General features: G+C 35.3%; 1 protein-coding gene and 1 long non-coding RNA gene across 7 annotated transcripts in view; one reads left to right on the top strand and one right to left on the bottom strand.

Moving 5' to 3' along the window:
- The window catches only part of LOC309631341, a 780,796-nt gene that overhangs the window by 575,345 nt on the left and 192,745 nt on the right, over positions 1-12,706 (bottom strand). The gene's annotated exons all lie outside the window — the stretch shown is intronic.
- Positions 1-12,706, top strand: part of SESTD1 (SEC14 and spectrin domain containing 1) — a 210,043-nt gene that overhangs the window by 90,799 nt on the left and 106,538 nt on the right. The gene's annotated exons all lie outside the window — the stretch shown is intronic.

Here is a 12,706-nt window from a genome sequence, read left to right on the forward strand (position 1 = left end):
GCATCTTGAGTTGTGGTGAGATGGAAGCTATTACTATTACTTTGAATTTAGGATTTGTATCTAATTTACTTCCAAAATACCTAAGAACTCCAAGATCAGGATGGGGAGTGATGTTTTAGGGCATCTGAATTAAACAGATGACAACACTCGGACTACAGTTTAATTCTATCTTAAACATACAATTTTTGTTAAAATGCCATTTGAGGTAACCTGCTTTTGTACATTGTGACGATATTTAAACCTATCAGTTACTTATACCTTAGTGTGAATCCTTTAAGCAGATAATTATTGCTTTTCTCATTAATTCTTGAATGAGATCAGATACTAAGGAAATAAGAATGTTGGTAGAAGAGGAGAGGTAATTTTATAATATACATCTTTTGTGCAGGATCGTGCTAGACACTGTGGTTGTTAACTTTGGGTGACATTTAAGAATTGAGTGCAGCCTGGCGAAGTAAAGCACAGCGTTGGAGCCAGGATAAGTCTGGATTAGCACAGAGCCTTGCCCTCCTTAATCATTCCACATGTGGTAACTAATATCTCCCCATCCACCCGTTTGATCGTTGTTATCTAATTTATTTTGGAGCACATCATTCAAATATTAGAAAGTGGGAAAAGGTTTCAGTGAAGTTTTCCACCCATCTGTAGCAAGACATAAAGAGTACCCTTTTGTAGCCACACCTACTTCCTTCCCACCTACCCCCTTTCTCCTTAATGCCTGGCAACCATTAATCCATTCTCCATTTCTATAATTTTATCATTTCAAAAGTGCTATATAAATGGAATCTACAGTATATAACCTTTTGGGATTGATTTTTTCATTCAGCATAATTCTCTGGATATTCATTTAAGTTATTCCATATTTAAGTAGTTTGTTCCTTTTTAATTGCTGAGTAGTAGTCCATAGTATGGATGTACCACAGTTTATTTACACATTCATCCATTGAAGGACTTCTAGGTTGTTTCTAGTTATTGGCTGTTATGACTAAAGCTGCTGTAAACATTTGTCTGTAGGTTTTTTTGTGAACATGAGTCTTCATTTTTCTGGGAAAAATGATCAGGAGTGTAACTGCTGGGTCGTATGATAGTTCCTTGTTTACTTTTTAAAAGAAATTGCCAAAATGTTTTCCAGAGTGGCAGTACTCTTTTACATTAGTGCATGTGTATTATGGGCTGAATATTGTTCCCCCCTCCAATTCATATGTTGAAACCCTAACTCCCCAAACATGTCACAGTGTGACTGTATTTGGAGATAGGGCCTTTAAAGAGGTGATTAAGAGGGCTTTACCATGGGTCGTAATCCAGTTTGACTGATGTCCTTATAAGAAAGAAATTTGGACACACATCCTTGAGGGATATGCACACTCAAGAGGAAAGACCATGTGAGAATGCAGTGAGAAGTGAGCCATCTGCAAACCAAGGAAAGTGGTCTCAAAAGAAACCAAACAAGCTGACACCTTGATTTTGGACTTCTAGCCTCCAGAACTGTGAGAAAACAAATTTCTGTTCCTTAAGCCACCCGGTCTGTGGTATTTTATTATGGCAGCCCTAGCAGACTAATGCAGTGAATAATCTAGTTTTTTTGCATCCTTGTCAGCATTTGCTTTTTGACTTTCAATTTTAGCCATTCTGACAGGTACGTAGTGATGTTTCACTGTGGTTTTAATTTGTATTTACCTGGTGGCTTAACAGTATTCAGCATCTTTACATGTGCCTATTTGTCATCTGTAGGTCAAATGTCTATTTGGTGAAATGTATATTCATGTTTTTTGCTCATTTTCTGCTAGGATTGTTTGTTGTTTTTGTTGTTTTAGTGTTGAATTTCAAGCATTCTTTCATATATTTTAGATGCTAGTTCTTTGTCAGATAGGTGGTTTGCAAATATTTTTTCCCATTCTGTAGTTTCTTTTCATTCTCTTAACTGGTCTTTCACAGAGCAAAAGTTCTTAATTTTGATGACTTAATTTTTCAGTTTTTCCTTTTATGGATTGTGCTTTTGGTATCAAGTCTAGCCTAGCTCTAGATCCTGAAAATTGACTCCTAAGGTTTTAGAAAACTTTTTTTAAATAAAAGTTTTACAGTTTTCTATTTACATTTAAGTCCATGACCCATTTTGAGTTAATCTTTGTATAAGGTGTGATCAAGGTTTATTATTTTTGTCTATGCATATCCAATTGCTCCAGCACCATTTGTCTTTCTTCATTGAATTGTTTTTGAACCTTTGTCAAAAAACAGTTGGGCATACTTGTGTTGTATATCCAGGTTCTCTGTTCTGTTCCATTGAACTGTGTGTTTATCCCTCTGCCAATGTCACAGTCTTGATTGCTATAGGTAGATAATAAATCTTGAAATCTGGTAAGACTGATTCCTCCTGTTTTATTCTTTCTGAAAATTATTTTAGCTATTCTAGTTCCTTTGCCTTTCTATATAAATTTTAGAATAATCTTCTCTACATCTACAAAGAATCTTGATGGGAGGGATTTTGTTAGAAATTGCATGAAACTCAGTATCAATTTGGGGAGAATTGATGTCTTGAGAATTGATATATTGAGTCTTCCAGTCCATGAACTAGTATGTTTCTCCCTGTTTTATAGATCTCCTTTGATTCCTCTCATCAGCATTTTGTGTTTTCAGCATGGAAGTATTACACATGTTTTGTTAGATTTATACCTTAGTATTCTATTTTTTTGGGTGATTATAAATGGTGTTTTTTTTCAGTGTTCACATGTTATTGCTAGTGTATAGAAATACAGTTGGTTTTTGTGTGTTAATCTTGTATCCCACAACCTTGCTGAACTAATTAATTAGTTCTAGGAATTTTCTATAGCTTCCTTGGGATTTCCTACCTAGATGTCGTCTGCAGAGAGGAGCAGTCTTATTTCTTCCTTTTTGATCTGTATTCCCTTTATTTCTTTTTCTTGTCTTATTGCACTGATTAGAACTTTCAGTGCTATATTGAATAAGATTGGTGAGAGTAGACATACTTGCTTTGTTCCTTATCATAGGGAAGAGCATTCAGTCTTTCACCATAAGTATGTTAGCTGTAAGGTTTATTTTGTACAAGCTCTTTATCAAGTTGAGTGTGTTCCCCTCTTTTCATAGTTTTTTAAGAGTTTTTTTTTTTTTTTATCATGTATGGGTGTTGAATTTTGCCAGTTGTGTTTTCTGCAACAATTGATATGATTATGGAATTTTTCTCCTTTATCCTGGTAATATGGTGGATTACATTGATTTTTGAATATTGAACCTGCTTTGCATCCCTGGAATAAACCCCAGTTGATTATCATCTTTTTATATATTGCTGAATATTATTTGCTATTATTTCATTAAGGATTCTTATGTTTATATTTGTATCTTTCTTTGGTTTTGGTTTTGGTAGTAATACTAGCTTCAGAAAATGAATTAGGATGTGTACCCTCTTCTTCTGTTTTCTGAGATAGATTGTGTAGAATTGATTTTAATTCCTCTCTAAACATTTGGTAGATTTATCCAGTGAAAACTATCTGGGCTCAGAGATTTTTTTTTTTTTGAGTCTTATAAATGTATTTTCCTTGATAACCTTTGAAGAGTTATTCATATTATCTGTTTCATATTAGGTGAATTGTGGTAATTTGTATTTTTTGAGGAAGTGGCCTATTTAGTCTGAGTTGTCAATTTAAAGTGTGTAGAGGTGTTTATGGTACTCCCTTATCCTTTTGCTGTCTGCAGTTTATAGTGATATCCCTGTTTCATTCCTGATATTGGTAATTTGTGTTTCTTTCTTTTCTTTTTCTTTGCTCCTTTTTTATCCTACTTTCTTAAGGTTTTTTGCTCTTCTCTTGAGATGGGAGCTTAGATTTACCGATTTGAGATTTCTCCTCTTCTAATGTATGCATTTAGTGTAATAATTTTTCCTTCAGCACTATAGCTGTGTTCCACATTTTTAAATTAGTTAATTAATTAATTAATTAATTTTTGTCTGCGTTGGGTCTTCGTTGCTGCACGCGGGCTTTTTCTAGTTGCGGCAGCGAGCGGGGGCTACTCTTTTTTGTGGTGCGCGGGCTTCTCATTGCGGTGGCTTCTCTTGTTGCAGAGCACGGGCTCTAGGCATGCGGGCTTCAGTAGTTGTGGCACGCGGGCTTCAGTTTTTGTGGCTCACGGGCTTTAGAGTGCAGACTCAGTAGTTGTTGTGCACGGGCTTAGTTTCTCCACGGCATGTGGGATCTTCCCAGACCAGGGCTCGAACCCATGTCCCCTGCCTTGGCAGGTAGATTCTTAACCACTAAGCCACCAGGGAAGTCCCCCACACTTTTTGATACGTTGTATTTTTATTTTCATTTAGTTCAATGTTTGTTTGTTTGTTTGTTTTTAATTTCCTTTGAGACTTCCTATTTGACCCCATGGGTTAGTTAGAAGAGTATCACTTAGTTTCCAAGTAGTTGAAGAGTTTTCCTTTTATCTTTCCATTATTGCTTTCTAGTTTGATTTCCATTGTGGTCAGAGAGGATACTCTGTGTGATTTCAGTTATTTTTAATTTGTTGAGGTGTGCCTTATGACCCAGGGTTTGCCTTAGTAGTATGGTCTATCTTAGTATATGTTCCATGGGCCTTTGGAAAGAAATATGTATTCTGATGTTGTTTGGTAGAGTGTTCTATAAATGTTACTGCATCCTGTTGGTTGACAGTGTTTTCGAGTTCTATATCCTTGCTGATTTCTGTCTAGTTGTTCTATCAGTTATTGAGAGAAGGATGTTGAAGTCTCCAACTATGATTGTGGAGTTGTCTGTCTTTTCAGTTATTTCAGTTTTTGCTTCACATATATTTCAGTTCTGTCATTTGGTACATTTAGGATTGCTATGTCTTCCTGTTGGATTGACCCTTTTATCATTCTGTAATATGCTTCTCTGTCTCTGATAATTTTCTTTGCTCCGAAGTCTACTTTATCTGATATTAATATAGCCATTCCTGCTTTCCTTTGGTTAATGTTTGTATGATTTGTCTTTTTCCATTCTTTTACTTTCAATCTGCCTTTATAGTTATATTTGAAGTGAGTTTCCTATAGACATATAGTTTCTTGTAGACATCATATAGGTGGATTATATTTTTTAATTCACTCTGCTAATATGTCTTAATGCATTTAGGCTGTTATATTTAATGTAGTTTTAGATTTGTTAGGGCTTAAATGTGCCATTTTATTTTTTGTTTTCTGTTTATCTCTCTGTTTTTCTTTTCTCTGTTTGGTTCTCTTTCTTTGGGTTACTTGAGCATATTTTAGAATTCCATTTTTATTTTACCTATTGTGTTTTGGATATATCTATATATTGGTTTTGGTGTTTGCTATAGATATTATATATATATAACTTATTACAGTCTACTGTTGTCATTTTACCATTTTGAGTGAAGTATAGAAACCTTACTTTTCTTTACATCCCTGCACCCTCCCCTCTTTATTAGATAATTGTCCTGAAATGTTTACTGTACATTCATTTAGAACCACATCAGACAGTTGTAACTTTTCCTTCAACCATCAAACATAATTAGAAAACTCAGGAGGACAAAGAAAGTCTTTTATATCTACCCATATTTTTGCTTCCTGTTTTCATTTTCCTTTCCTGATATTTGGAAGCTCCTTCTTTCATTATTTTCTTTCTGTTTAGAGAACTTATTTTAGTTATTATTTTAAGGTTAGTTTGTGGGGGACAAATTGGCTTAGTTTTTTTCATCTGAAAAGATGAAAAGTTTTTTTCATCTTGATTTCCCCCTCATGACTAAAGGATATTTTTGCTGGGTGTAGCATTTGAATAATATTGGGCCACTTCCTTCTGGCCTGCATGGTTTCTGATGAGAAATCACTGTCATTTGAGTTGTTTTTTCCTTGTAGGAAAGGTTTTGGTTTTTTCCTGAATGCTTTCTTTGTCCTTAGTCTTCAAAAGTTTAATTATAAAAAAAAAAAAAAAGTTTAATTATGATGTGACTTGGCATAGATTTCTTTACGTTTATCCAGTTTAGGATTCACTCAGCTTCTTGAACCTATAGGTTTATGTCTCTTGCCATATTTCTTCAAGTACTATTTCAGTCACCCCCTGTCCCTTTTTCTTTTTTTCTAGGACTCCAGTGACAAAAATATTAGATCTTTTGTTGTAGTCAAGCAGGTCTCTGAGGATCCCTTCGTTTATTTTTCACTCTGTTTTCTTTCTGTTACTAAGGTTGGGTAATTTCTACTCTCTCTCTTCTAGTTCACTGATTCTTTCCTTTGTCCCCACCATTCTGTTTTGAGTCCATCTACTGAGCTTTTTTATTCAGTTATGTATTTTTCAGTTCTAAAATTTCCATTTGGTCCTTCTTTATATCTTCTATTTCTTTGCTGAAATTGTCTGTTTCTGTTTTGAGACTTTGTGTTTTCATTACTTTTGAGCATAATTGCTCGTTGAAGCATTTTCATCATGGCTGCTTTAAGATCTTTGTCAGATAATTCTAACAGCGTTCCATGTGGCCTCCACTGACACAAGGATGGGGGAGTATGGGGACGTGGGGACTCATTATCAGATGAAAGTCTTGAATTCCTCCTTGGCCTTCTATGACACCACTCTGCTGGGTATGCCTCATTATAACCGTGTGAGGGTGGAAGTCTAGGCTCCCCATTCAGCCTTTGTTGGCATGGATGAGAGTGGGGTCATGGTTTTTTGTGTAGTGTTTAGCTAGAGTAGCACTGTTACTGTCTAAAAGTTTTCTGTCTTGCTAGACTGTCCCTACCTGGTCTTTTGGCTAAAGAGAGCAAGCTTTTGTTGGGGCTTTTTTGTCTTTGCCTCTTTTTTTTTAATCTATTTATTTATGTATTTATTTTTGGCTGCGTTGGGTCTTCATTGCTGTGTGCAGGCTTTCTCTAATTGCATCAAGCGGGGGCTTCTCTTGTTGTGGAGCACAGGCTCTAGGCTCATGGGCTTCAGTAGTTGTGGCATGCAGGCTCAGTAGTTGTGGCTCACAGGCTCTAGAGCGCAGGCTCAGTAGTTGTGGCACACGGGCTTAGTTGCTCTGCGGCATGTGGGATCTTCCTGGACCAGGGTTGGAACCCGTGTCCCCTGCATTGGCAGGCAGATTCTTAACCATTGTGCTACCAGGGAAGTCCCTGTCTTTGCCTCTTGGTATTGCCAGGTTTTCAGCTGCAAGTCTGAGATACACGAGGCGAAAAGAAAACCCAGGGATCTCACCACTGACTTGTTCCTCAGATCTTGAGGTTCCTAAGCATTTGCCTTCGTCTGTCCACCTTTCACAGACTTCTTATGTTTATTTTTTTATTTTTTATTTTTATTTATTTATTTATTTTTGGCTGCATTGGGTCTTCGTTGCTGCTCACGGGCTTTCTCTAGTTGCGGCGAGCGGGGGCTACTCTTCGTTGTGGTGCGCGGGCTTCTCATTGCGGTGGCTTCTCTTGTTGCAGAGCACAGGCTCTAGGCACGCGAGCTCAGTAGTTGTGGCTCACGGGCTCTAGAGCGCAGGCTCAGTGGTTGTGGCACACAGGCTTAGTTGCTCCGTGGCATGTGGGATCTTCCCGGACCAGGGCTCGAACCCATGTCCCCTGCACTGGCAGGTGGATTCTTAACCTCTGCGCCACCAGGAAGTCCCTCTTATGTTTATTTTATGTGTAATGTCTAGGGCTTTCAATTGCACTTAGTGGGAGGAATAGGGTGAAGTACCTTTATTCAATCATCTTGGAAGTAGAACATCCTGTCATTCCTTTTTGAAAACCTCCAATGATTCTCTATTGCCTGTAGATGAATATCTAAGTTCCTTAGTCTGTCAGAGACCTTCCCAATCTGTGCACAGTCTTAGCTTTTCTTCCCATTTTCAGCTACTCCTGTTTGTCTCCGTCACACCGTCATACTGAATTTTCCCCTCTGTTATACATAGATTCTGTACTCCTATTGTCTGTATCACATGGTCTTCACCCATTTGTTCTTTGGCCTGAAATGCCCCAATCCTTCATCTTAAGGTGACGCATCACCTTAACTGGTGACTGCATCATCAGTTGTTCCAGAGGATTTGAAGCTGGAATTATTGTAAAATGTCAAAATAATATGTTCTGTATTATAATAATTACATATTCCTTCTAAAGTAAGGGATTGTTGTAATTTCCATTGTTAAAATATCTGCATCACCAACAAATGATTGTGGAGGACCTACTCTTTGTTGAATAATGGACTTAAATGTTGGAATACTGTTAGATAATTTAAAGATTTACATTTAGTTGAATGACAGTTCTTTCAGAATAAAATGCTATTAGTGCTAAATGATGCCTTAGTATTTTAGTCTGTGTTAATAATTATAAAGACATAGCCAATGGTTTGGAATCCTAACTGCATATTATGGTCAGTTGGGTAGCTCTGAAACAATTCTTTTGCCTAGGTCCAGACTCTAGAGATTCTGATTCAGTTAGCCTGGAGTGGATGTTTTTTAAAAGCTCCCCAAGTGATTCTAATACATAGCTGGGTTGAGAACCACTGGTCTAGAATCAGATTATTAAAAAATGTAAGTGAACACCAGTGATTCCAGTCACTTTGAAGTTTTGTCCCAGGATGCTTCCAGCTGTGCAGCTTTGAACTTTGTCTTTCAGTTTTTACCTTAGCAGATTTTTAAAAACCATGTTGTATGTTATATGAAATATGATCTGGTTTGCAAAGAGAAGACAACATTTTGTGAAAATATTTCTTTAGGCACTTAAAATTACTAAGATTTTCAAAGATTTATTTTAATTCACTATTGATTTTTTTAAAAAGATGGCTGTAGGAACAGTAAGATAATGAAGCAGCCTGTTATACAGTCCATTTAAACTAGACTGACTTTGAGTATTTTTTGTCAAACACTTAAGATACATAGAAAGAATACAGTATCTTAGCTAGTTGTAAACAAGGAATTTGCTACTAGAGCAGAGAAATCAGACGTTGGTAGTGATTAGTAAGTATAGCACTCTTGAATGTCTTATGTTAAAATTGGTGTAGACATTTGACATCTAGGTAGTTAGTATGTTTGACTAAAAAGGTTAAAGGTTACTTGGTTTCAATAATAAAAGTGGTTACAGCTAAGGAAAGAAAGGCAAGTCAAAGGAAGAAAAAGAAAAAAGAGGTCAGTTAATAGAGAATGTAGAGCAAAGAAATAGGATCAAAGACAAGAATTCAATTAACTTTTGTGACAACAAAGCCTTTCCTCTGAGGAAGAAGAAATTAGGTGCTCTAGTTCGTTCTTTATTTTAGGGACACTTACTCAGTTTACTGTATTATGCATGACCTCTATAAGCAAGATACAGAAAGAATTATAAAATAACACTGACTTTTTTCCTACAGTTAGTAATTTATTAAGTAGTAAGTTTCTAGTTTCATACAGGAACTGGCATGACTGAGGGGACTACAAAAGAACTGATACTTTATACTACGTTAATTTTAATGAATGACAGTGGCAAAGTTATTGGCTCATTGTCAAATTAATACTTGTCAGATCTTCTGTTTTTCTAAATAATGTTTTATTTAATGTATATTTTAATGGATTCTAAGAATTTTGAAGGAATTTAATTAATGATTCTAGGATATCTAAGGGAAAATCAAGAGGAGACATTAGTTTTCATTATGGCAACAGTTTTCTAGAGGCTTATTAGTATCCTTATACATATAGATTCATTTCAAACTTTATTTACCATGGCTGTATCTTGGTCCTTCTGGTAGGAAATAAAGGTACCAACTCCCATGGACTCTTTTGTCTGGTGAGCAGGGCTAAGGGAAGTCTCTGTACTCCCAAACACTGAGGGGAAATTTTGAATTTATTCTTTATGCTACTGAAAGTATGCCTATTGCCATTTTTGGCACACATGTCTGATTACCAGTGCTTCTTATGGAAAATAATTACTTTCCTTATTCCTAAAGAAAATAAATTAAATCTTTATGAAAATGTACCACTTAAAATATCTCCAGACTAACTCAGCCATTTCTTTTACATTTATTGAGCTCTTTCTATGCTCTAGACACTGTACTTGGCACTTGTAGGGAAGGGGCAGTTGCATAATAGATAGTAAAATTGGCTCGGTCTCTGACCTTCTGGAGCATATACTTTTTTTTTTTTTTAACATCTTTATTAGAGTATAATTGCATATACTTTTACAAGATGCTAAACTTTATAGTTGGAAATATAGGTTATGAAAGAAACATGTAGGAAGGGCAAGGCAAACAAGGGTCGGTCACATGCTAGGTCCCCAAAAAAGTTTAAGATAAAGTGACCATCAGAAAGCCATCAGGAAAACCAGGCGGGTGAGGTATAGAAGACATCAATAACAGTTATGATTTTGCATATTTGTATGTAATAGCATTTTCTTCATGGAATCTTTCACATGTATTGTTATGTGATTAATAATTTAAGGATACATTTCTTAAGATTAGAAAATAATTTTATTTATCCCTGTAATGTATATATTGGAAAGGAGGGCAAGTGAACCATTTGTAGTATTTTCCTTTAAATTTCTTTCTGATAGAAAATTATATAATTGGCTTAGTTTTATATCAAGAGAAATAAGATTAAGCAGTGATTAGATTTTTGTAGAATTGAGTTTAAATCAGGAATTACTGCATTTAAAGCACTTAGACCAAAAAGATGATTCTTGCGCTTAAGTATTATAAAGTAAAACTACTTTTGGTTTTGTATTATTTCATATACATAAGTTTATTTTAGTCCCAGTTCATAACTTAAAAGGCTGTGAACAACAGTGTTCTTAACAAACTACAGAAAATTAAAAATTGGAATACTGCATCAGATTTTTTGTTTTCCAAAGATGAGTGCAAAATATTAAGTCTAGGGCTTGTTCTAACTTATATTAAATAACAAGCAAAAGCATATATCATCTCCCTGTGAAAGGTATATTAGTCTTAAAATTATATTTTCATTTTTTTTTTAGCTTTTATTTTTTCATCATGTAGATAAAGACTTTCCTAACATTTTCTACCCTCGAGAACCTATTGTATTCTAAGTAATTCCAAAAATAAATATGACTTGGTTCCTCTGTCAGTGAATCCCCATTCACCTTAGAATGGGACTTAACACTGTGTGATAAGTGTAATAGAGATAGTATAAGATAAAATAGTAGCACTAAGGAGGGAGAGAATGATTACTCACCCTCACATTGTATATTGTGTCAGGGAAGGTTTCACAGAGAAGGTGAAGCTAAGATAAGGTTTAAAGAATAAATAGGAATTTCTTTGACTGGATAGATAAGGATATTTCAGCATAGATAGCATATGCCAGAGCACAAGCAATGTAAGAGCATTGCAGGTTCAGAGAACTGCACTTGCTTTCTTCCTGATGAGAAGGGCATGAAGTAGAGCTGAAAGGGCATGATATGGAGAAGACTTAAGTCTTGTAAAAGGGTTGCCATGGAGACCATTAAAGATTTTAAAGTAGAGTAGTGAGGTGGTTAATTTTGCAAGTGTGTGAAAGTGAAGAGTCTGGAGTCAGGAAATCATTTAGAAATTATACAATAATTGAATCAATAGTGCTGCTGAAGAGAAGAGGATAGAGTCAGCAGGTTATGTAGCCATTTGTATAGAGGGTATAGGAAAAGAAAAACCTCTCTTAGGTTTTTGGCTTTGGTTTTTATAATATGTGTGTGTGGGTGCACAAATATTGTAGGAGAATAATGTAGGAAAGCTTATTATCAGATACTACTGAATTTTACCTAATTTTAAAATATTGAAATAATTTCAGACTTACAGAAAAGTTGCAGAAATAATTCAAAGAATTCCCCTATCCTCTTCTTCACCCCAGATTCCCCAAGTGTTAACTTTTTACCACAGTCGCTCTTCATAAAATAATAAATAAATATTTTTTTCTGAACCATTTGAGAGTAATTTGCTAAATTATGGCCCTTTGCTCCTAAATCCTTCAGTTTACACGTTCCAAAAAACAAGGTTATTTTCTTATATAACCACAGTACAGTCATCAAAACCGGGAAATTAACATTGATAGAGCACTAAATAAGCTTAATTAAAATTTTGCTGAATTTCCTAATGTCCTTTTGAGTAAAAGAGAAAAAAATTTTTTTTCCGGGTATAGTTCAGTCTAGGATCATTTGTTACTTTTAATTGCTGTATCTCTTTAATCTCCTTTAATCTGGAGCACTTCCTTGGTCTTTGTGTTTCTTGATAAAAAATTTTTGAAGACTACAGTTTAATTATTTTTGTAGAAATATTCCACCATTTGGGTCTGTCTGATGTTTCCTCCTGATTAGATTTAGGTTATGCATTTTTGGCTGGAATACTACAAAGGTGTATCAGTGTATCATATCTGAAGGTCCATACTACTGTTTGATTACTGGTGATGTAAATTCTTATCACCTGGTATGGTAGTGTCCTCCAGTTTTTTCCACTATAAAATTACTTTTTTTCCCTTTGTAGTTAATAGGTATCTTTTGGGGAAATACTTTGAGACTCTGTAAATATCCTGTTTCTCCTAAAATTTTGCCTAATAGTTTTAACACACAATAATAATTTTTACCTGAATCATTGTGTACTTTTGACATGTACCCATAAATCTTTGAGCACTTCCTTCTGTTCTGGCAACAAGGTGTTTCAGAGTTCTTTTGTACTTTCCCTACCCAGTGTTGGAATCTGCCATTTTTTCAAGGAACCCTGATTCATTTTAGTGGCAGTAGTACTTAGAAATCAAGATCTAGGCACTGTGCTCATTGCTACTG

Source organism: Balaenoptera borealis (genome assembly GCF_965194805.1).
Source record: "Balaenoptera borealis genome assembly, chromosome: 6".
Taxonomy (NCBI): domain Eukaryota; kingdom Metazoa; phylum Chordata; class Mammalia; order Artiodactyla; family Balaenopteridae; genus Balaenoptera; species Balaenoptera borealis.